The sequence below is a fragment of the Cupressus sempervirens genome, chromosome 5, assembly GCF_028749045.1.
Source record: "Cupressus sempervirens isolate cs-2001-9-10 chromosome 5, ASM2874904v1, whole genome shotgun sequence".
NCBI lineage: Eukaryota > Viridiplantae > Streptophyta > Pinopsida > Cupressales > Cupressaceae > Cupressus > Cupressus sempervirens.
In genome coordinates, this window is record NC_143122.1 from 507140637 (window position 1) to 507165265 (window position 24629).

The 24629-nt window shown below is 33.7% G+C and overlaps 1 pseudogene; it reads left to right on the forward strand.

The window, feature by feature from the left end:
• The window catches only part of LOC149556936 (uncharacterized), a 190902-nt pseudogene that overhangs the window by 47764 nt on the left and 118509 nt on the right, over positions 1-24629 (forward strand).

Below are 24629 nucleotides of genomic sequence, written 5' to 3' on the forward strand. Positions count from 1 at the left end.
TTTTAACTATTTCATTTCAGGGTCCCTATAAAACCTATTTATTTAATCAAAAACATCTGTTATGTATGCTACAAATTTTCTAATAAAGGAAAAATTGCATTGCTTGAAATATGACATTTTGATACTTTTCCCACCCTTATCACATTATTTTGAAAAATTAGTTATGATTCACTTAGTCTTTAGCATTTTTATCTTATAAAATAAGGTGAGGTCTTTGTATACCACACAATAGGGATGGATGTGGATCTAATACTCTCTTCAAAACAAGTAAAAACTTTATGGAAAAACATTATTTTGTAGAAATGCAAAATAATTCAATTGAATGGTCTCCCTCTCTTCATAACAATTAATTTTTTTATGAAAAAACATTATTTTGTAGAAATGCAAAATAATTTAGTTGAATGGTCTCCCTTACATATATGTCGATCTCAGATTGGTTTTGACAAGTGAGTGTTAGTACACAAAAGACATTTTCTTAGTTCATGCCAAACTACTGATAATGTCAAGCACAACATATAAATGTTAGACTATATTGAGTTACAATGAGTGTCGAGTCACTCATGTGCCAGGTCACTCAAGTGTTGAGTAGATAGACCGTGTCAAGTGATTCAAGTGCCAAGTAAATAGTAGATGTTAAGTAGTTTAATTGTCAGGTTAGAACAATGTATGTTGAGCATCAGAGACTTCATATGTCAAATGACACAAATTGGACATATTTGTTTGTTATGGCACAAACAACTATGTAAACCATTTTTTCGCTGACCTAAGGATATATTTCAATCTTTTAGAGATAAGGATGAATCTATATGCAGATTCCCTATGCAATTACATGTAGCCAATCAGAAAAAGGGAAGGTTTAACAAGCAAACTGAATGAATCTCAGTTGTAGATTCATACCTAACCCTAAGCCACCTAAGTCTTCTTAAGGAGGATGAAGCCCTAAATTTTTAAGGATGTTGAGAGCATTGCAAGGAGGTGAATGATCAAATTGGAGAATCAAACAAGAATTTTTGTAGAACATTCAAGGTGACTTAGTAGTAAGAGTGAATTGCATAATCAGTTAAGCGAATAACAAAGGATAGAGGATACAAAAGTGATATATCAGATCATGAAGGATCAATCAGAGATTGGATAGAGGTGATCTATTATTAGGAAAGCAAGTACCAACCACAGGACCTATGCTGAGATATTTTGATAGGTTATTTCAATTAAATCTCTTAATAGAGTAGTCTTAACAAGTTGTATGAAATCCTTTAACAGGGTGCTTAATTAATTGTAAGTTGAAGTCCTCTAAAAAGGCACACTTCTAATAGGGTGTTGAAATCCTCTGACAAGGTGGGACTTAATAGTCTTTGTAAGTATTTAATAGGGCATGCCTTTTAGAGGAGAAATCATGATTCATGGTCAAACCATTGTAACCTTAATTGGATACGCTTTATTGTTGTAGTAGTGAAGATTTGTGGGTGTCATTCCCACCCTAGTTTTACCTTCTCACTTGGAGGGTTTTTGGGTAATCATATCTGGTGTTAAGTGTGTGTGTGTTTGGTTACATGTTCATATTATTGATGCATATGCCTTATGTGTTATTTTAGTATATTAATGCATGTGATGTATAAATGATGAAAGTTTTATGGGTCCAAGTTTAAGCTTCTAATTTAGCCCCCTCTCAGAAGTTTACTCCTTTCCCACTTGTAATTCCAACAACTAGTATCAGAGCCTTGTTCTCTAAAAGAAAAGCTTTGCAGCTTAGAGGAAAGATCTTGAAATGGAAGTCTACAAATTGAGAAAGACTATTGAGAACTAGGAGATTGAAATACTACATCAATTGAATGAAGCTAGAGATGCTTTAAAGAATTTGTTGAAGAGAAGGAAAGAGATTTCTATTGTAGAGAATGACACACTATAAAAAGAGTAGACACCACCAAGCTATTTATAAATGGTAACTCTATTGAATTTGATACAAAAATTGTAGATCTAATGGAAAATAATAGAATTCAAGTTGAGGAAATCAGAAATCTCAAGTTGGAGCAAGAATCACAAGCTATACTACTATGTGAGGTGAGTGAACAAAAGAAGAGTGTCATGGAAGACAAAGCCATAATTGAAGAAGACAAAAAAAAAATTGGCAAATAGATTGGAAGAAAAGTCAACAGAGTTAACTAAGATCTCCAACATGCAATTGGATACTCTAAGTCAAATGATAAATGTCAACTATGAATTGAATGTCAAAGACATTGAGATAACCATATTGAAGTTATAGCATGAACAATTGCAAAATGATCTAAAAAGAGAAAAGGAATTTGCTAAAAGTTTCAACAAGCTAAATGAAGCCATCAAATACTTTGAGGAATTGCTAAGATCCCCTAGATGTAACAAAGATACATCAAGATTGGGCTACACAAGCACTAAAGAAGGAGAATCATCCAAAGTTGTTGAAGAAAGGAACAACAGAGGTAAGAAATCCAAACCTACTTGTCATAGTTGTGGAAAGAAAAGAAATACTACTAATGTGTGCAGGAGAAACAATACAAATTAGAATGTCAAGCCTAAGAACATGGTTCATTGTTATAAGTGCAACAAACAAGGTCATCAAGCACATGAATGTAGAACTAGGACCAAGCATAAACAAAGATTTGAAGTATATTGCTACAATTGTCAAAAGTATGGACATAGAGCCTTTGATCACACCTCATCAAATTGAACAATCAAGAGGTATATGGGATTGATATTTAAAGTGTTATATCATACATTAGTTCCAAAAGAAGTTAGTACAGAAAGGACTACATTAGCATGAACGAAGATGCAAGATATTGTTGAAAATTCAAGATTAAATCTCTAAGTTTTTATGTTGTGTCCAAGCATGGAAAGTTTTCAAAGGATGCCAAGTGGAATGCTAGTTGATGCCGAGTTCCTAGGCTAGCTAGTTGATGCCAACTCTATAGAGCTGCCAAGTGATGGTAATATTAATGGATGTTGAATGATTCTAAAATCAAGTTGATGCTGAATTTATAGATGTACAAGCACTACGCATTAGATGCAAGGGTTTTGAAGGTATATAGTCATTTTTCACTCATTTTTCATTATTCTGAATTCTAGCAAGAGCAAATAAAGTAGAAGGTGATTCAAAAACTTGTTCAAAGCATTTGTAAAGATTTTAGCAACAATCTCACTCTAGCATATAGATTTTACAAGGTATTTATCAGAAGCCAAGCTACATAGTTTTTATTTTACACAAACCCTAGTTTGATGCATCTAGTTCAAGGAATGTAGAAGGGAAAGAGGTTTTAAATGTTCAACTTGTAAGTAACAAGGTGAAACAACCTATATTCAAGGCCATCCCTAACATAGCATAGAAACAAGATCCCTCTAGCACACTTTTAATGATGCTACCTAATGTTATTATGGTTTAGGATATAAGGAAATGTTACAATTGTAAAATTGGTAGCATTGGAGACCTAGAAATAAAAGAATTTTATGATAGATTGTGTGATAATGGCATTCTGAAAGAAGAATATAAAATTTTTGAGAGAAAGGGTTTGACCCGAGCCTTAGATTTTCGTACTATTTTCAAGATTGAATGGATTAGAATTATCTTAAGTTGAATACATGATGGATCCTTATGGCTGGAAGGAGGACCAATTAAGATATCAAAGAGGATAATTCATAGGGTTAGTAGCTACCCAACGCTAGATCAGCCCAAGACTATGAGGAGCAATTCCAAGGAAGAGATAGAGAGGAACACATGAGCAAAATGGAACGAAAGAGGGATGACAATTGATACTATCACTAATCCACTAATGGACTTTATTTTTAGGGTAATCTCACACAAATTCTATCAATCTAGTAGATTGTTTAGTGTACCCTATATTACAGTGGATGTTGGCTATAAAATTGTAAACAAAGATCATACTTATGATCTGGCTAAGCTACAATTACAACAATTGATGGAGAACCTAGGAGCTATAAGGAAAACCAAAAGTGCACAATGCAAATTTGATTCAATACTTATCTATATATTCTTCTATGTACAAAATTCATTCCCCTCTTTTGGATTAGTTGGATGGAAGACCAAAAGGTCAATAGGTGCATACTAACAAATTTATTGTACAAATGGGAGAAAATTTTGAGACATTGATGACTAGCTACTTTGAGGACTTTAAGAAGTCAATAAAGCAAAGAATGAGGATACTTGTTTCACTAGTTGAGCTATCTATAATGATAAATGTTTTCTAGTTGATGTTGACTACACTTTTATATAGGCTGTTAGATGGTTAAGGCCACTTGGATATGAGATCAATGTTGATGAAGCATTAGCAGCAATCACAACACTCCTAGCAGAGGAAGTTGATAAGATTGTGAAAATCTTTGAAAATTATGACATGAAATCAAAGATTAAAATGGAGTTAAAAACTACCTCCACACTCAAGAAGAAAGATAAATTGGTAAAGAAGCTAAAGACTAAATTCATTGAAGATGTAGATGAGAAAGAAGAGGAAGAGATGAAGAGGATGAAGAAGAAGACAAAGAACAAACATAAGGACCTCTTGCATTGACCCAAGGCATGGAAGAGGACAGGGAAGAAGAAGAAATAGAAAGTGTTGAGGAAGAAGAAGTTGAGAAGCACCGACACAAGTCGAGCCAAAGACATGGAAGGCTAAGGCACAACCTATGGCTAAGGAGAAGAAATCAAACCTAGCCCAACCAAGCCTACTACTCCTACCACTAGAGTAAGCACACGTGCAAACACACAGAAGGCCAAGGAGAAGACTAAGGCTATAGATCAAGGAGGCCAAGTGTAAAAGAAACAGAGAAGAAAATATGTTGAATAGCCTTATTTAGAAGAAGACAAGACTAAATCAAATGATTTAAGTCAATTCAAAGTGATAATTCACAAACCACTTTCTAATATTTAAAATTTGTGTAAAAATGTCAAAGATAATGTAGATCTGTCTAGATTTAAGCATATTGATTTTGAGAAACTAGAGAAAGAAGAAAAAAAGTTAGTAGAAGAATCCCTATATGTAATAATGTCTAAATTTAAGACTACACCATTAGAATTTGCTAACTCAATACCCAAGAAATTATATGATTTGGTTGAGCAAAAATGGGATTATTGTTTAAATTTGGAAAAACAAATAAGGGAAACTAGTTTGGCCCAATTAATGCCAGAACTAACAAAAGGGTGTATTGCTAAGGTTACTAAGAAATATGGAGTTAGGTTTACACCTAAGTATAGATCCTTCAGCATACTTCAAAACAATATTGAAGATGTAGTCAAGAAATCCACCCAAATATGGAAAATTATATATGGATTGACCACTGTAAAACAAGGAGAAACTGACCCTTTTAAGGGTAAAGATGATGATAAAAATGAAGATGACAAAGAAGATGATGACAAATAGGAAGATGATAAGGAAGATGAGAATAAAGATAATACACTTGAGGAAGAAACACAAAAGCAAGATGATAACACAACTACAGCTAAACAACAGTAAGATGAACAGAATGTGCAGGACACAGAAGTGCTAAGTGTTAGTCCCCCACATGACAAAGTTAAGTCAACTAAAACTATTATTGTCAAGGATGTTCCTAATGCTTCAACTCAATACATCAATCCACTAACTGTAGATGACTTGTAGAAAATATTGGACCAATCTACACTACATGTTAAGTCATGTGATAATCTAGTTTTGGTTAGTATAGATGAGCTCCAAAAGGTAGTAGTTGATATCACAAGGGACAAGGTGAATCCAGAAGAACTACCTTCTACCATCCCTTCAGTTACTTAAGTGCAACCTTTGATTCAAACTATAGTACTGATGCAAGGCACTCCTTGTTAATACCATAAACTCATAACAAAAACAAAACAAACAAAAAACAACAAATGTGAGAACAAAATATGGACTTCTTATTTGTGTCACAAATATAGAATTACAAAATTCATAAGTACAATATGCTAACCCACATGGGCACCTTCAGTCCAATAATTTGCAAGATAGGCTATGAACTATCACCTAGAGTTGTCCTAGACAATGTTTAGGCCTTTCTTAAACAAGTAGTTGTATAACACCTAGGAAGGTTCTAGATGCTCAAACTTAATACCTAGGGCTGGAAAACCCTAACAATACACATATAGTTTGCCAAATACATCTTTGACAAATTATTTTATAAATTTCGATAGCCCAACTTCCAAAGGCCATAAGTCACAAGCTGTTGCTCCAATTGGCTATTATAACCACTTTTGAAAAATACCAGCTCTTGATCTACAAGCTTGGAACAATGCTAGCACCCTTCCATTGAGTTTTCGAGCCTCATCCAGACACTCTAAGGTCTCCAAAGGTGAGCCTGAAGATTTTTTAACAAATTTTTCCACCAAAAATCTGCAATAACTTCTTTGATACTTATACTTGACCAATGAGATTATTTTTATGGTAGGCTTACAACTTTAAATTGAACCTTCCTGTAGAAAATGAGAACATTTTGAGTTCATATGAAAAACTTACTAAAAATAGCAAGTTCCCATAAATAGTAACCACCCTATCTACTAGTCCTTATTAAAATAGAAAAGACTAAAATATAAATATTTTTGGGTGATGCAAGATTGCTCTTACACCCAAGATGGACACCTGAGGTAATTTAAGAAGTGACCCCGTCATGTCTCAGGTTTTTAGAGGAAAACCAAGATGGTTAACATCCTCCTTTGCTAACCATGATGAATCCTCAACTAGTCTCCCTTTCCATTTGACTAGATATTCCTCATAAGTTCTATTTTTGGTACTTTTTCCAACACAACTGTCTAGTATCTCCTCAATCTCCTTTGTAGCCAAACTAGCTACTAGAATGCTCCATTGTGCTTCTGCAACTTCATCTCCATCACCTCCTTCATAATACCCTGTCAAATCTCAAATATTAAATACTAATGAAATATTCAATTTAGTAGAAAACTCCACTTCATACACATTTCTAGAATCATGCCTCTTCACTATCTTACACAGTCCAAACTTCTTCATCTTCAACTTATTATGTATACCCACTAGAAAATGTTCCTTTCTCAAATGAACCATGACTTCATCTCTAACTTAAAATTCCTTATATCTCATTTTCACATTTTCCTTAGCCTTATACTATGTATTCATCATTATGATGTTCTTCCTCACCTTCTCATGGACGTTCTTCAAATGTTCTGATTCAGCACTATTTATTTGTCCTTTATCCAACTACCTCAATTCAGAAGTATTTCTAGGGCTACTCCCATATACAATCTAAAATGGTGATTTACTAGTACTCCTATTGACATAATAATTATTATATGCAAATTCTACCTTTGGTAAAATCATATCCCATCTTTTGGTTTATCTCTAATCAAGCATCTTAGCAAATTTCTCAAACTATGATTCATAGTTTCTGTCTATCCATTAGTCTATGGATGATGTGATGAACTAAACTTCAAATATGTCTTCAACATTTTCCATAATGTACACCAAAAATACCCAAAAAAATTGGTATTTTGATCTAAAACTATACTCCTTAGTAAACCATGGAATCTCACCACTTATCTGAAAAACAACTACGCTACATGAATAACATCAATAATCTTCTTGCAAGGAATAAAATGTGCCATCTTTGAAAACCTGTCAACCACCACAAAAATAGAATCATGTCCACACTATGTCCTTAGTAATCCAAGAACAAAATCAATGCTAATATCCTCCCATGGCTTCTCTGGTATAGGTAATGGCTGATACAACCCTATATTTTGCTTCACTCCTTTCACCATCTAACATACTCTACAACTTTGTATAAATTTTATCACATCTTGCTACAACTATGGCGAGTAATAATTTTTAGCAACCAAAGTTATGCTTTTATCTCTACCAAAATGTTCGGCCAATCCTCCACTATGCTTCTCCTTGATGAGATTCTCTCTTTTTGAAATTTTGGGAATGCACAACTAGCTTCCTTTGAACAACATATTATCCTAGATCATGAAATCCAACCACTTTGTCCTATCAAGTGTAACAGATTCTGTACAAGCCTTCCATGCTTCACCAAAATTAGGATCACCTAGATACAAAGTACTGAGTTCCTTAAACCCAACCACCTCTATCTATATTTCTATTAAAAAATTTGTCTTCTACTAAGAGCATTTGCAACTTTGTTAGACTTACCACTCCTATGTTTCAAAACAAATGTATAACTCTAACAAATTTCAACCACTTTAAATGCCTTCGGTTCAATTTTCCTTGACTATCTAAATATTGCAAAGCTTGATGATCAGTATAAAAGGGAACTCCTTAGGAAGAAGATAGTGTCTCCACTTCTTCAATGCTTGAACTATAGCATAAAATTCTTGATCATAAATTGAATATTTTCTTTTTGCATCATTCAACTTTTCATTGAAATAAGTAATAAGTCTACCTTCTTGGCTCAAAATAGCTCCTATTGTAGTACCACTAGCATCATAGTCTACTTGAAACACCTTGTTCAAATTAGGAATTGCTAAAATAGGTTGCTCAATAACTTTCTATTTCAGTAGATTAAAGCTCTTATCTGCTCTTGTAGTCCACTTAAACTCTTTCCTATCCCCTCTCATTATTTCAGTCAAGGGTCCACAAATACTGCTAAAACTTCTTATGAACTTTCTATAAAATGTAGCTAGTCCATGAAAAGATCTTATCTCTATTGCACTCCTTAAAGTAGGCCATTCAACGATAGCCTTCACTTTCTCTAGGTCTATTTTTAGACCTTCTCCCAAGACTACAAATCCTAGGTACACCAACACTTTCTTTACAAAATTGCACTTCTTCAAGTTTATCAGCAACTTTTCTTCACTCAATTTATCAAACACCTTGTGAATATGAATCAAATGCTCCTCTAATGTCTTACTAAAGATTAATATATCATCTAGGTAAACAATGACAAACTTACTCAGAACTCCTTCAGTACCCCATTCATGATCCTTGTGAAAGTTCTTGATGCATTGGTTAGCCCAAAAGGCATAACTAACCACTCGTATAGTCCTTCCCTTATCTTGAAAGTAGTCTGCCTCTTCTTGTTTATCTCCCCCTTTTTGATGCTTATGTCAAATGGGCCATACACATATAGTGTGTTTGTCCAAAAATGATTTATGGACCTCCATTATAATTTTAAGAGCTACATCCATATTGTCACATGCAATATCTAGTGACTTGAGTTGAATGGCAAGCTCGACAGAAAGGTGTACTAGGCCATCTAGAGTAGAAAGATTGGGGTCTTTCTTTAGCAATTTTTTTGCATAGCCTAGTTCCTTGTGTAGTATCTCCATATGAGGGGTGAGATATGCCTATATACTTGTCAATTTGGCTATTATGCTGGCCTCTTTTGTTGTTAATGCAATTAATTGACTTTGTGTTTGAATCAATGTACGAAAATGCTTCTCACTCTAGGTCGGGTTTTGAGGTAACCTTGTACTTGATATATTGAGATTTCTATCCAGGCTTAGAATATGATGTCTAGTCTCTTGGGTGAAGAGTTTAGGGTCACACAATTTGGTGTACAATGAAAATATGTTCTCAAGTACCTTCGTCACATCCTCAACCTTTTTTGCTAATGCAATTTGAGTTAGTGCTATTTCACCAAATATCTTCTCATTGACCTTGGTCTGGAATTTCTTTTCTAACCACTCTAAAAGTTTAGCACTTGTATCAATGTCTTCATTGTTGACTTTTTCCACTATGTCTAATAGTTTCTCTAGTAGTGCCTTGGTCTCTTCAAGAGTAGGTAGGCTAAATGCATCTAAAAACATGTCTTGAAGCACTTGATTCTGACTGTGTTCTGTCCTAAGAATCTTCTTGATGCTTTTTCTTCTCTAAAGATTGTTGCAAAATGCTTATTTGATCTAATGTCATTGTATCATAATCAAATTTGGGAATAATAATCTCTTCATCAAGAGTGATATCTTCATAGTGAATTACCTTTTTAGCTTTTGAAGAGCTTGATCCTGGCACAAATATTTGCAATGGTATAGCTTCCGTGCTCAGCTTCTAAAATTTTTTTATAGAAGTGCCAGATGTAGAGTTACCAATGCCTAGATGGCTTCCTACTCCTTTACCTTAGGTGTTTGCTCACCTTCTTCAGATTGCCTCTTGTCTAATACAATGACATGAACAATACCTGGTCGATGTGCTTTAGGTACAAAAAAATCTGTCTATCTTGTTTGGTCTTTCTCTTTTGCTTGCTTCTTCTCAAGAGTAACAACTTTCATAAGAATATCAACCTGTGTAGGTCTGTCTACTTGATGTAGAATCATCCTAGGTGTAAGAGAAATCTTGCATCACCCAAAAATATTTGTATTTTAGTCATTTCTATGTTAATAAGGACTAGTAGACAAGGTGGTTACTATTTATGAGAACTTGCTTATTTTAGTAAATTTTTCATATGAGCTCAAAATGTTCTCATTTTCTATGGGAAGATTCATTTTAAATTTATAAGCCTACCATGAAAAATCTCATTGCTCAAGCATAAGTATTGGAGAAGTTATTGCAGATTTTTGGTGGAAAAATTTGCTGAAAAATCTTTAGGCTCACCGTTGGAGGCCGTAGAATTCCTGGATGAGGCCCAAAAACTTGGTGAAAGGGTGTTAGCATGGTTCTAAGCCTATAGATCAGGAGTTTCCATTCTAAAAACTTAAAAGTGGTTATAATAGCCAATCAGAGCAATGGTTTGTGACTTATGGCCTTCAGAAGTTGGGCTATCAAAATTTATAAAATAATTTGTCAAAGATGTATTTGGCCAACTCTATGTGTATTGTTAGGGTCTATCGTCCCTAGGCATTAAGCTTGAGCATCTAAAACCTTCTTGGGCAGCATACAACTGCCTATTTAAGAAAGGCTTGAACATTGTCTAGGATAGCTCTAGGTGATAGTTCACATCCTATCTTGTAAATTATTGTACTGAAGGTGCCCATGTGGGTTAGCATATTGTACTTATAAATTTTGTAATTCTGCATTTGTGACATAAATAAGAAGTCCATATTTTGTTCTCACATTTTTTGTTGTTTCTTTATTTTTGCTATGAGTTTATGGTATTAACGAGGAGTGCCCTACATTAATTAGTATTAGAGAAAGAGTTCTTGAGTGCATGGATAGATCATTGACTGTGAGGTAGTTCACACCAGGATCGTCGTTTGGGCTGAGCATGTAGATAGATCACCAATTGTGAGGCAATTTTCACTAGGGTTTTAGCAAAAGTGTGAAGATGCCTCCATGAAGAGAGTGTGGCAAAGACCTACAGGTGTTACACCCAAGGGTTTTTTAGCCCTCCAAAGATAGATACAAGCTTTGGAAGAACAAATGTGTAGAGGAATGAATCTTCCCATAAGAGATGAAAGCAAGGATGAGGATGAAGTAGAAGAAAATGCTGAAAAAGAGGTAGTTCTAAATCCATAGGGAGAGAGGTTTTTTAGGGCCATCTACAAGATTGGAAAAAAATCTAAGTTTGAGGTTCCCACATTTTTAGAAAATCTTAACCCAGAGGACCTAATCAATTGGATCAATAAACTAGACGAGAACTTTGAGTATGAAGATATTGAAGATCCTGATAGGGTCAAGTTTGCAAAGGCAAAACTAAAGGGACATGTGAAGATCTAGTGGCAGGAGGTTCAGTTGGAGCAAAATAGAAAGGGAAAGGACAAAATCACTAGATGGGATCAGATGAAAGATAAACTGAAGTGACAATTCATTCTTGTGGATTATGAGCTTGATCTATTGAAGAGAATGCAAGGGTTGAAGCAAGCAGAAAAATTTGTTCAAGAGTATAACAAAGACGTCTACTAAGTTCTCATTAGAACTAGCCATGTAGAAGATGATAAGGCAAAAATTTCCCATAATCTTAATGGGTTAAGGCCAAGAATTCAAGATGAGCTAAGTCTGATTCAAATGAGTAGTATTGAGGAGGCATACCAATTTTCCCTAAGAGTTGAAGAGAAACTGAGCAAGAAGTTTGACAATAAGAAGAATGGAAGAGGTCATGGTGGAAGATCTGGTGAACAATCTTATGGTGGTCATAATGACGATCAAAAGAATAAGGATAAGGTTGGAAGTAGTAGTTAGAACTAGAGGGGAAATAATTTCAATTATTTTCATGATTAGAACAATAAAGATCAAAAAGGAAGAGGCACAGGGCAAGGATTTGGAAGAGGAGGCTTTTGTGGAAAATGTTTGCACTATAGAGAAGAAGGGCATAGAGCATTTGAATGTACCCAGTGCCAAGGAAGAAAAAATCAAAGAACAAAAGGTCAGGCAAGAGTTGCACGTGTTGATGAAGATGCTAGATCTTCACATTCTAAAGATGCTAAGAGAGGATAAGTCCTAGTTAACCAAAGAGTCTTATTGAGTGATGAGAATGAACCTAAACAAAGAAGGAGCTTGTTTTGCACAAGGTACAGATGTGAAGATAAGTGTTGTGATGTGATCATTGATGGTGGAAGTACTAACAATATCATGTCAGAAACAATGGTCACCAAGTTGAAGTTGAAGAGAAAGAAAGATCCATGGCCATACCTTATTGCTTGGGTGCAAGATGACCAAAAGGTCATGGTCAATGAGTAGTGCTCAATGAAGTTCAAGATTGGAAGCTACCAAGATGAGGTACCATGTGATATCATACCTATGGACATATGCCATATGTTGTTGGGTAGGTCATGTTAGTTTGGCAGGCATGTTGTACATGATGGGTGAGCAGATACCTACACTCTAACTAAGGATGGAGTAAAGCATAAGCTGAAGCCATTGAAAGATAAAGAAGAAAAGGTATTTAGTGCTACTAGAATATGATTTATTGATGAAAAAAAGTTTCTTAAAGGTATGAAGCATGAGCATATGTGTTTTTCTATAATTCTTAAAGATGGTAAAGAAGAAGTAGAGGAGGTACTTGTAGAGGTTGCAAATATGTTGAGAGTGTTTTCTAATATAGTATTAGATAATGTACCTAAAGGATTTACTCCAGTGAGGAAGATTAGTCACCTGATGGATTTGGTTCCAAGAGCCAATTTTCCAAATAAGGCAATGCACAAAATGACACTAGCAAAAAGTGAAGATTTGAACAAGCAAGTTCATGAGGTTTTACAGAAGGGGTTCATTTGAGTGAGTTTGAGTCCATGTATTGTACTAGTAGTATTAGCAACAAAGATGAATGGAGGATGAAGGATGTACACAAATTCTTGTGCTATCAACAAGATCACAATAAAGTATAGAATTCCATTTCCAAGGATGGATGATGTTATTGACTATTTGAGTAGAGCTCAGTATTTCACAAAGATAGATCTAAAGAGTGGATACCATCAGATTCATATCAGAGAAGGTGATGAGTGGAAGATAGATAAAAAGGGGTAGATAACAATTTTGAGGTATATAGTTGTATAGCCCATTTGACATAAGTGTCAAAAAGGGGGAGATAAATAAGAAGGGGCAGCATATCCTATGGGGGAGACAAATCAAAAGGAAGAGACAACAAAAAGGGAGAGAGAATAAAGAAAGGGAGAGAAATACAATACAAAGATAGAAACATAGCAGAACAAATATCAGCTAAGGGAGAGCATGAAAGAGTATAAGTGCATTGAAGTCAAAGAGTATCAGTTAGTAGAGACAAATCTACTCAAAATGAAGAACAAATTTTGGATATAGAATAGACATATTAACTCAAGGGGAGTTATACAATTTTGAGGTATATAGGTTATTGCAAAATTTTGAAATTTTGAAGTTTTGTATATAAGTTGAGTCATGATATGTTATAGTCAAGAAGATTAGATTGATTATGTATATTTAGGTGTTTTTTACGCTCATGTCAAAGGAGGAGATTGTTGATCTCAGATTGGTTTTGACAAGTGAGTGTCAATACACTTAAGACATATACTTAGTTCATGCCGAACTAGTGATACATGCCAAGCACAACATATAAATGATAGATCATTTCAAATTGCAATGAGTTTTGAGCCACTCATGTGTTGAGTCACTCATGTGCTGAGTCACTCAAGTACTAAGAAAATAGACCATTTCAAGTGATTCAAGTGCCGAGTAAATAGTATATGTCAAACAGTTCAAGGGTCAAGTCAAAATAGTGTATGTTGAGCAGACTTCATATGCCAAGTGATATGGCACAAACAACTATGTAAACCATTTTTTAGCTAACCTAAGGATAAATTTTGATCTTTTAGAGATAAGGAAGAATCTATGTGTGAATTTCCTATGCAATTACATGTAGCCAATCAAAAAATGGGAAGGTTTAAGTGGAAAAATAGATGAAGCTCAACTGTAGATTCATACCTAACCCTAAGCTACCTAAGTCTTCTTAAGGAGGATAAAGCCCTAAATTTTTAACAATGTTGAGAGCATTGCAAAGGGGTGAATGATCAAATTAGAGGAGCAAACAAGATAGTTTGCAGAACATTCAAGGTGACTTAGTAGTAAGAATGAATTGTAGAATTAGTTAAGTGAAGAACAAAGCATAAAGGATATAGCATTGACACATCAGATCATGAAGGATCAATCTAATATTGGATAGAGGTGATCTATTATTAGGCAAGCAAGTACCAACCATGAGATCTATGCTAAAACATTTTGATAGGTGATTTCAGTTAAATCTCTTAATAGAGTAGTCTCAATAGGCTATATAAAATCCTTTAATAAAGTGCTTACTTAATTGTAAGTTGAAGTCCTCTAAAAAGGCACACTTCTAACAAGGTGTTGAAATCCTCTAACAAGGTGGGACTTAACAGTCTTTGTAAGACTTAATAGGGCAGGCCTTTCAAAGGGCGGATCATGATTCATGGTCAAACCATTGTAACCTTAATTTGATACACTTTATTACTATAGTAGTGAAGATTTATTGGTGCCATCCCCACCCTAGTTTTACCTTCTCACTTGGAGGGTTTCTGGGTAATCATATCTAGTGTTAAGTGTCTGTGTTTGATTACATGTTCATATGATTGATGCATATGCTTTATAAGTTATTTTAGAATATTAATGCATGTGATGTATGAATGGTGAAAGTTTTATGGGTCCAAGTTCGAACTCATGATTCACCCTCCTCTTAGAAGTTTACTCATTTTCCACTTGTAATTCCAACACTATCAATATCACTTGAATGAAAAATAAATAATAGTATACCAATATTCCTCTTAAAGAAGGCTTTTGGAAACTTTACAATATTGACATTTGCATGAGCTAGTTTCAATTGGATTCTCTACAATGGAGGATAGTATAATGATGTCAATGGATTCTTTTGCATTTTGAGATATAAAATGGATTACAATATAAACTAGTTGTCCAATGTCTATATAATGGTTAAAAAATCCAAATTTTGTTTAGTGTTGTTGAGATTAATTCACTAGCTAATCAACTCTAATAGATGTTGCTTTGAATTACAATTTGTTCTTTTAACATTATCGATCTTTCAAATCATGACATTTATTGAAATTTTTGTATGCTTTTTCATGTGACCAATTTTGACATATGAATAGGTGATGCATGATTTGAAAGAAGGTGGGTTGATTAGAGGTGTTTGTGGGAGCCAAATTAGTGGAGCTTACAAAGGGTGAGACTAGTATGGTATTCTTCATACACTTGGATTTTAAAATTTGGGTTCCAAATAGTTTTTATTTTTCTTAATCTCAATACATGTTACTAACTAAAAACTACCCTTTTTGTAATTTGAAAATATAAAATTTTGATTATGTGTTTCTATAAATTTTTGAATGTCAGGTTTTCAAGATATATAGGAAAAAATCCAATAGTAAAAATGGAATGTAATTATAAGTTTTTTTTTAAAAAGATAGAAGGTATAAATATTTGACGATATATCACATATAAAATGTTTTGAGAAAAATTAATAATACATATCAAAAATTTCCATCAAAATGTGGAACATCACTGTATACTTGTAGATCCCTCTCCATCCTACAAATCCTACAAATCCCAAGAATATGGAGTTCATGGAAGCAACAAAAGTGCTAACTTGAATTTTAATCACCAATTTTCCCACAATAGCCTAATAAAAGCCTTGAGAACCCTTTTAATTATTTTTCATGGTCTCTTTAAAAGAGTCTAAAGTTTACATTTGTGCAATTGTAATAATTTTTTAAACAATAATAAATTATTGTAGATTGACCTGTATAGATATAAATTCAAACAAAGCTAAATTTTTCTCCATTGTTTCAACTTTGAACTTTGTTCTTCAAGATACTTTACTATTTAAGGTCATACAATGACTTGTTGATTTTTATACAATTGAAAGAATAATCATCGCTTGTTGATTTGATCATCTTTTATTGATAGTTCATATCTTCTACCACTTGAGAAAGTGATTCCTTTTTCATCTAATATTTAACTACATGTAGGTGACATAAAACAAGCCCATATAGGGATTTCACTTTTAATATATTTATAAAAATCGTAATGAATAGGCAAATGCACCCTAGTCCTAGGCATCAAATTAAAACCTCTTTCACCTCCACTTTGGGTCTACCATTGTCAAATAAAGGCTCCTATGTTAATATTAATCTTGATGTAGTTGTGGTAATCCAAATGGATAAGTTATCAACTTTCTGTAGTTTACTTCTAGGTTCAGTAACCCAGGAAATATAAAATTATTGATATAAACAACAATGAATCTGATTAGAAGGCTCCCCTACTTGGTATTAGAAACTTTTGAAGCAATTATCTCAAATTTTCAACTACTCTAAATTACACTAGTGATCCCCTAAATAGATTTAATGAGTGCAATAGATAAAACCCATAAACTAAATATAGAACTTGAGCCATATATAGTTAGATATGGACATTTATGACTTTGATAGTTGTCTCCATCATTGAATCTAATTTGGATCTTATTTTTCAATGAATCTTCTTGGCTTCAAGTCTAATTGACTCCTTTGGTCATTACCAAACCCTATTTTCCATATTTCTTCCAACTTTAAAATTAGGACCTTTTACAAGATCAAAATTGCCTTCTTTTGCGAACATGGTTTCTAAGTCCTAAAATGCTGGAACTTGCTACTTTCTTTTCAAGGTCTCGTAGGGAATTTCCCAAGGATTATAAATCTTAGTTTTGACCTAGAAGGATCCATCAAAACAATTCCAAACTTCCTTTCACTACAAATTCCCAAATTGGTTGTATGCTTCCTAGTAGCCCTTTTGTGTAATTAGCCCTCCTATCATGGTTTTTGACCATTATTTTGCAAATTTTCTTAACAACCTACCAAAAAAATCACCTTTCTTGAGACCCATTTAGAATTAGCAAAGGATTTTGGTGGTTTGGAACTTTAACTTTGTCTGTACAACACACAACCTAATAATGAGGGTTTCTAAGGCTTTTAATGCTTTTCTTGTCTGAATGCACTAAATGGACTTTCAAATTTCTTTAACTAATTGATGGAATTCCTATTTTTTTGTAAAGGCCTCCATTATTTCTCTCTCATATTCAAAATAAATCATATCAAAATCTTCCTTCCTATGCATTTACTAGGCTTATTTTACCATTCATTTCTAGTCAGATTCACTACCAATCCGCCTAGGGCTTGCTAGTAAAATTCACAAAATGAATATTTCCAACTCTAGCCTTTTGCATTATAAAATAAAAGGAGTCTACTTCTATTCCCCAAGGTTTCATTAATTTTCAACTATAGGAACAAGAGATAGACAACATTTTTGTGAAGTTTTCCCAGTATGACAAGAAACTGGCAACACTTAAATAACTGGAAGAAACTATTTACAAAAATCAATGAAATTTAATCAAGACCTATACAAAAAAAAATCTAACAAAAAAACATAACTTTTATTTACAAAGAAATTTCACATTCAATCACAGGTCACATGAATAACAAGTATACCTAGCACGATTGCAGTCAAAAACTCGATTTTGCATTTAAATTTTAATAAAAACCTTGCTTCCAACCTATACAACTACCTTGGAAAAGCCTTATACATGTTTTAATTCTCACTACCAACTTTGGAAGGGTGGATATATCAGTTATTTGAAACCACAACACTTATTTTCTTAAGTTGCAACATTGCAACTTTTCAATTTTAGCAAAGTTGACATTTTCATGACAACTTTTAGTTTCCTTGCCACATATAGATGTAAAATGCATGTTTAAGATGTCTCCAGTCATATTCCACCTATCTCTATGTTTTTTGTCATGTTTTGTCTATTTCAACACCTTTGACCACCAAATGTTGCTAAAAAAGTTGTCAACTTTGAAAATGTTGTAAAAGTTATGATGTTGCAACATTGAGCAATTTCAGGCAAACAATTGCATTTTTGTAAGAGGAGGCCAAAATTAGTTATTCCTGCCCTATCAAGGGTTGTGATGAGTCCTCAAAGAATAATTAAGCTCATTCCAAGGCATGTGCATGGTTGGGAGTTAGTTTTATTTATTGATTGAATGAGTAATTGAGTTTTCTTTATGATTGAGATCGTATGTAATGCCTTTCATTCACATGATTAGGGATTTAAATTGCAATTACATTGTACATAGTAGTTAGAATTTTCTATTCCCTAGGCATATACATAGTTTGATTGAATTTTGTTAAGTTTTGATTTCATTTTCTTTAATTTGTTTAGCCACTACCAATTTTTTGCCATAACTAGATAGTCTCCTACATAATAAGGTCTAACTTACATTGCCACTGTTGAAATTGTCTAAAACTTGAGGTAATAAAAGTAGGCCTCTAGTACTATATGCCAAAAAATATTGGATTTCAAAAGATGTGGTTTGTTATTTTTATTAGTAAGACCTAGGTGGGACAAACATGTATCTGGCCAACTTAAAAAGGTAAAAAATTATTAGATGTGCAGGGGAAATGAGATCAACTCCTAATTCCTTTTGGAGCTAAAATTAGACTGTTTGAAGGTGCTTGCATAATAATTAGAGGTTTTTGCCAATACAGTGAAGGAAGTTTTAAAACCAATACTTGTTGATAGCCACAAAAGTCTATGAAACCCTTATGACATGAATTTACTTCCTTTTGGTTTTGAATCACCCAATTCCATTGAGTACTGGCAGAGGGAGTGGTGTGAAGAGCATGCAATTAGAGATGTGAATGAGATTAGTTTTGAGCCAGATGTTATCAGACTTGATGAAGGACTTAGATCAAATTTTGATAACATCACTTTATTCCAAACTTTGACCTCAATCCTTCATCAAGTTTGACAACATCCTCAAACTTGATCTTACATCTCTGATTGCATGCTCTTCACACCACTCTCTATGACATCATCAAACATTAAACTAACACCTTTTGACCCCAAATAACAATCTAAATCTTTTCCTAGAGACCCTAATGTCTTCTTCAATGACATCTCTCATATTTTATGGCTTTCACAATGCCCAATACCTTCTATTATTGATAATACTTTATCATCATATATGAATGTCTCCCTTTCACAAATACTCCTACAAACCCTTCACTGATTTATCCTCTTTACCATGGGATCCCCACTACTTCAACCCTAAGAGACTCCATATCATATCAAAAAGCTAACCCCTCGATACACCCAGTCAATCCAATATTGACTTCTTTTGAAGTTACATAACATCAAATTACTATTCAACTATGACAATTATACACTTACTCTCTGAGATAGTTGCCCAACTAATATAAACAAATTGTCTACTTGTCTTCCAACTAGTTGGATACCTTGTATAAGTTGTAACTCTAATTGGAGTGGAGAGTCACTATGTATCTATAGTTTGTGGGAAGTAGAACTGCAATAGTGAAATATGTGAATACATTCCTAATTAATGATAGAAGGAACTTGGTGAGAGTTACATGTCAGATTTGGATACCATGAGTAGCCAATAGACATGCAGTCACCCATCCCAAAACTTTGACACCATTTTTGCACCTCTTGGTAACCTCACTTGAGTTACTATCAACAAAAATGTGTATCACCTACTTAATAGTATTCTAAAAAAGGGATTGTGTTACTCTAAAAGAGGAGTAATATAGAAGGATATGATTTCCAAAAGGCATAAGAAAGTATTTTCACTATTTATTGAAAACAAATTGGCATGTGTCAGTTTCTATTTAGTAGTCTTGGACACCATGTTAATAATAGTTATCATGAAATTGTTTCCTTCCTATTCCTAAAGCTTTCTACATGGAAAAAGTGGACAAGAATGTGTGGTATGATGATACCCAAGAGATGATTTATAATCAAAATATGTGATTGGTATTCCTGGAATGCAGGGTCAAAACAATACAGTGTGCAAGTTACAACTCTGACTGAATAGGAGAGTCACTGTGTGATCTATGGTTGGCAGAAGAGTTTATGTAGAACTATAATATTGAAATATATAAATTTTTTCCTAAGAGTAGTAAAATTTTTGGTGAGAGTTACAGTTCAAAGTTGGATTAGTTTTGCATGGGGGAACTAGTGGACTTAGTAACCCATCCCAATACTTTGATGCCATTTTTTACAGCTCTTAAGAGACTTAACTTACTATAAGCAAAATTGTGAATGATCTACTTCATAGTTAGTTTTCTAAATAAAGGATTGTGTTACTCTAAAAAGGGATTCATTCTAATTCATATATATACTCATTCATACAAGTATGAATCCCTTTTTAGAGTGACTCTATATAAATAAGGGATTGTGTTACTCTAAGGGATTGTATATATCCCTACTATACATATAAATAACTTATTCAAAATCATTAACAACACTGGATGATGCAATTTCTTATGCAAGAAATATTGGATATAGTCCATATATGGGCTTGTATAATAGTATATCTATCTATATATGGTGCATGTAACACACCTAGGATTATCATATCCACATCTGGTCTCTAATATGCACATAAGTGTATCTGTGTGGGGGAGGGGATGTATTTGGAAACTCTAGTTAATATTGTTTCAGTCTCTATATCTATTAAAACTATAGTTTTAAAAAAAATATTGACAACCCACTCTAGAATTTATTATAGTGTTATATGCATCATCAATTCATGGTAGTGTGATTGTATTGGGAGATAGTAGAATGGAGCATCCATTTGTCATTTTTCCCAAGCAGAAGAATCATGAACCCAGATTTCCTCCTCGACCACGACCAAGCAAAATTCAGGATCATGGGTCTACTTCAACAGCTGGTCCACATTAGCCTATTAATAATTCATTGGGACATATAGATAAAATCTTTCATGGGCATGTTGCTAATATGGGATCTGACTACCAATCTACAAGGGCAATGGATGAATCATTTGTTTTATTTCCATCTGCATCTGCTTCTATGTATAGATATGAATATTCTCCTGAAGGAGGTGGTGTTCATCCTCCAAGTTCTATTGGAAGTTCTAGCAGTGCACTTCACACAAATAATGCTAGTTTTAATTCATGCATAATAGTTCTCAATCCGATCTTTGAGATCGTATCTTCTATAACATAGGTAAATGTCCATGCTTATTGTCTTAGAGCAAGAATTAACATTCATCATAAAAATAAGGATTAAGTTATTGTTTTGAATTAAGATTAGAATTTTGCGTAAAACAATGGTATTCAATTTCCAATAGCAGATAGAACATAATGCCCTCCATCAGCAATGTGGTCATTCTATAGTAGAAGAATTTTGATTTGTTAGTTTTTATATGATACATGAATCATTTCAAAAGCCAGTAGTTCTCTCTAAAATAATGATTAGAGGTTGAATCAGAATTACAAAGGAAAACATTTAGAGGAGTATTATTAACAAGTCAACTGATCTAGACATGTTGATTTCCTTACAAGTTGATCTTGGCTAGTTCCATTTCCATCCTAACCAATCTTCAGCTTCCCATTAGACTGGTAGTTATAGGAAGCCCCTTCTAATCCATTTCCAATGACATCTGCTAGAGGAATGAAGTAATCCATTGAAATCCTAGGAACATTAAAAGCCACATCATTAATCGTCCATGTTTCTTCCATTCGGGTTTTGGTGTGGTTCATTGCAATCTCTCCAAATTTGAAGAGGACAATGATAGACCGACCTAAGTGAGAAATCATGATACCATCCACTACTTTTGTAGATGAAGAACTTAAAATTATGCTTCTGGATTAAGAAATCTATATTGGAATACCAAGAATAACTTTCACATCTAAATTACAAGGACAAAAAGATTACCATAACTCAACACTATAGAATCATTAGTAGTATGATTGTCTACATAATTGTAATATAATATATTGTAAATAAACCTCTATATGTCTATGCAATGAGAATCTCAAATTGCAGGTTGTGTTGCAAACTGGTTTACAAGAAAGCTAATAGGTTAGAGTTGAATTTACCTTGCTATAAACTAAATTCTAAAGGAGGTGGATAGAGTGGATCAAAGACAAACACGAATGCAACGATAAACATTCAAATCAATAAGAAAAATAGAAAGACATCAAGTTGTGCTATAGTACTTAATACATAAATAAAATCTATTACAAGTCCTTAGAATGCTACAACATTCTATCCACTCATGATTCACAATGAGAAACCCAAAATGGGCTCTACTGATCACAAGTCCAATCCATTATATTTATAAGAAAATGCATATTTAATGCTATAGGAAAGAGTTGGCAATACATTTAATGATGGACCATGAGGCTAGTGTATTGGCCAGTGCTTGGACGGCTGAGGACTACTAATGACAACTGCATGTCTGTTGCTTTTGGCTATTTGTTTGTGGTTTTGGATGGTGGGTAGGTGGGAGAAATTACTCCACCATCACTCCCCTTTAATTTCTTCAACTAATGCTACTACATTTATATTGTTTTTCCTTGTCATAATTACTTCAAGTTTTACGGCTTACACCTAACCAATGCAAATGGTTTATAGTTGACCAAAAAATTTACATTTGAATGGTTTTAGATTACCACTAACTCACATGATGTGGAAAACTATCATTACTTTGGCTTTTCTCCTTCTTGACCTACATCAAATTGATTATTGAGTCCATATAAAAATAAATCCATATATCGAGATACATGGTAACCAATCATTGTACTCACTAGTTCTATAGGAATCCTTTTCAGATACATGGTTCAGCAATACATTTAGTCAAACTCTAGGGTGTTAGATACAATTGATAATGCACCCCTTACAATAGATCATTAACAAGCATTCACTAATTCAATCTTCAACACTTGGCTGGGGAATATCAATGCAACCAATTTCCATTAAATAACCACTATCAATAACATCATATCTTTCACAATTAAATAGACAAATTCTCACTTCCAATCCCAAAATTTTTATCCAATCAACACACATACCTTTGAATCATGACAATCAACTCACCACCAATCCAACCTACTTGCACTTATTGCAACCATAGAAAACTTCAATAATTATTCTATAACATCAAACACATAGTTCAAACACAAAGACATAATAAAAATTTCCATGATCAATATCTTCCATGCCATGTGTATGCATTCTCTAGCACTCCTGCTTGCACAAAGATGTTCCACACGCTTCTAATCTATGAATGACAATGTCACACGACACTAACTCAAACACACTTCAACTTTGACTTCCTTCTTTTCATGACTTCTTTGTTTCTCATAGCAGTCTCTTGATTTGTTCTTCACTTTATTCTTGCAAAAGATAACTTCAAATGCCATTGCCTATTGGGCTACAATGACACAACACTCTTCACCAATTCTAAACTTGTCAACCTCTCCACAATCTCTAGGATCATCTCCCATTAGCTCTGATACCACTCAAAAGGAGGTGGATAGAGTGGATCAAAGACAAACACAAATGCAATGATAAACATTCAAATCAATAAGCAAAACATAAAGACATCAAGTTGTGCCACAACACTTAATACATAAATAAAATATATTACAAGTCCTTAGAATGCTACAACATTATATCCACTCATAATCCACAATGAGAAACCCAAAAGGGGCTCTGCTGATCATAGGCCCAATCCATTATATTGATAAGAAAATGCATATTTAATGTTGTAGGAAAGAGTTGGGAATATATTTAATGCTGGACAGTGAGGCTAGTGTAATGGCCAGTGCTTGGACAACTGGGGACTACTAATGATGGCTACATGTCTACTGCTTTGGGCTGTTTGTTTGTGGTTGTGGACGGTGGGTAGGTGGGAGAAATTACTCCACCAACAAATTTAGATTGACCAAGGACACACAACTTCATTTATTTTCAAAACTTTATTATTAGATTATGATTTTTAAAAGTCTAACAAAATGGATATATGAAGAAAACACTAGGATTTGATGGATTATGTTTTGGGAGAGGATCATCTTTATGCTTTTGGATTACGAAATCTACAATGGAAAACCAAGATTAACTTTAGATCTAAATTCAAGTCCAAATAGATTACCATAACTAGACACTACAAAATCATTAGCAATACATCTATTTATGCAATAGTAATATAATCTACTATTATATAAACCTCTACATGTCTAAGTAGTGGGAATGTCAAATTACAGGCTAGCTTGCAAACTAGTTTACAAGCAAGCTGACAAGCTCAAAATTTTTTTACCTTGCTGAAAAATAAATTAAGATTGACCAAGCACACACAACATCATTCACTTCCAAATGTATGTTATTAGCATATGATCTTTAAAAGCCTAACAAAGAATGGATATATA